The 1,841-nt window shown below is 44.2% G+C and overlaps 1 protein-coding gene across 1 annotated transcript in view; it reads right to left on the bottom strand.

Moving 5' to 3' along the window:
* Window positions 1-201: 201 nt before the first annotated feature.
* DDC (dopa decarboxylase) overlaps window positions 202-1,841 on the bottom strand; it is a 63,070-nt gene continuing 61,430 nt past the window's right edge. Inside the window, exon 14 of the mRNA XM_077781121.1 lies at window positions 202-591. The gene's annotated coding sequence lies outside the window, so the exon portion shown is untranslated. The remainder of the gene's footprint in view (window positions 592-1,841) is intronic.

Below are 1,841 nucleotides of genomic sequence, written 5' to 3'. Positions count from 1 at the left end.
GTAAAACCTGTATGTTGTTAATGCATCCAGTGCCTGATGTAAACTAGGCACTCCATGAATATTTGTTGAGTGAAGACTATGAGTACCACTTAAAAAAATCCAGGGATGCCATATCTTTGGCTGTTTTGAAAGGTTAAGTCCATATCACAACAATCAATTTGGTACAGCGCGCAACCAAAGAATGCTTATTAGCAGACACGATGGCCACTACACTTCAAATTGTTTATTAATCATTGAGCCCTGTGTCAGAACAATTTAAAGGCCACAGGTATAATCTCAAGTCCCATGATACTTGAGTGCCCTGGAAAGTATTTCAATAAGCCTCTCCTACCTCTGACCTCTTCAAGAGCATGAAAACCTATGATTTTTTAATCAACAGAAGTCACAGACAAATAATGAACAAAAGCTATATCCACTGGATTAACTTTTCACAGAGCAACTAAGGTTTCTTCATTGATGAGACAGTGAGCAGACAGAATCACAAGCTTCTGGAGAACTTCAGAGAAGAAAACATGAGGCCACATACAGGCATATGGGCCATATCTTCTCTTTCCACAGTGTTCAGATATACTTCCTTTCAGCTTTTGATCTCTACAGGGGGGAAAAAAATGACATGAACATATGGCTACCTTAAAAAAAAATGGAAGAATCGGTATCTCGTATGCTTGTCCAGAACACAGAGAAGGAATGTGCCATTTCTCCAGTGAGCTGGAGGGAACCTGTAATGCAGATGAATATAAATTGTCAGAGATGAGACTGAATGCCCAGCCTGGCTTCTCTGTGGCACATCCCATCAGTGCCAGCCAGAATCTGTCCAGTGTCCTCCATGAAATCAAAATAGCTCCTTTTTCCCCTCAGAATTTTGACCATGTGGATTTGATGTGACTGTCTTAAGGGAGCCCAAGTACAGCCCGTATATTCAGACTCTAATGGCTCTAATTAACCTGGCCCCCGAACGTCCATGTGTTATGAGTCACTATTGTGTCATATTTTTGAGAGCGAGAAAGAGGGAGACACAGAACTGGAAGCAGGCTCCAGACTCTGAGCTGTCAGCACAGAGCCCGATGCGGGGCTTGAACCCACAAACCCACAAACCATGAGATCACGACCCGAGTCAAAGTCGGACGCTCAACTGACTGAGCCACCCAGGCACCCCTTGTGTGTCCTATATTTAAAAAAAAAAAAAATCCTGGGGCGCCTGGGTGGCTCAGTCTGTTAAGCGTCCAACTTCGGCCCAGGTCATGATCTCACAGTTCATGGGTTCAAGCCCCGCGTTGGGCTCTGCTTCCAATTCTGTGTCTCCCTCTCTCTCTGACCCTCCCCTGCTCATGCTGTCTCTCTGTCTCTCAAAAATAAATAAAAACATTTTTTAAAAAAAAATCCCATTTGTGCCTTTTGGATTGATAACACGTATAACTTCACAGTAATTGTGACTTCTGTCAGAAATGTAAATTTGCTGATTTTTTAGGGTGGCAGCCTCTCTCTGCGTTGTTTTGGGCACACGGGAGCAGAATCCTGACATGCTACACCTTGATGAGATTTGTGCAGACACAGGGCTGTGGAAAGGTTAATCAGAAGGGTCTGCCTGGTACAGTTTCCTTTTGTATATAACAGCAGTTATACACCCCCTTCACCCACCTCCCACTCTTTTTTTTTTTTAAGTTTATTATTTATTTTTGAAGGGGTTGCAAAGAGAGAGGGGGAGAGAGAGAGAATCCTAAGCAGACTCTGCGCTGTCAGTGTCCAGCCTGACTCGGGGCTCAAACTCCTGAACCGTGAGATCATGACCTGAGCCGAAATCAAGAGTTGGACACTTACGTGACTGAGCCACCCAGGCTCCC

The sequence above is a fragment of the Crocuta crocuta genome, unplaced genomic scaffold (assembly GCF_008692635.1).
Source record: "Crocuta crocuta isolate KB4526 unplaced genomic scaffold, BGI_CrCroc_1.0 scaffold108, whole genome shotgun sequence".
Lineage (NCBI taxonomy): Eukaryota > Metazoa > Chordata > Mammalia > Carnivora > Hyaenidae > Crocuta > Crocuta crocuta.
The sequence above is the reverse complement of the archived record's forward strand: the minus strand, read 5'-3'. Positions and strand labels throughout refer to the sequence as shown.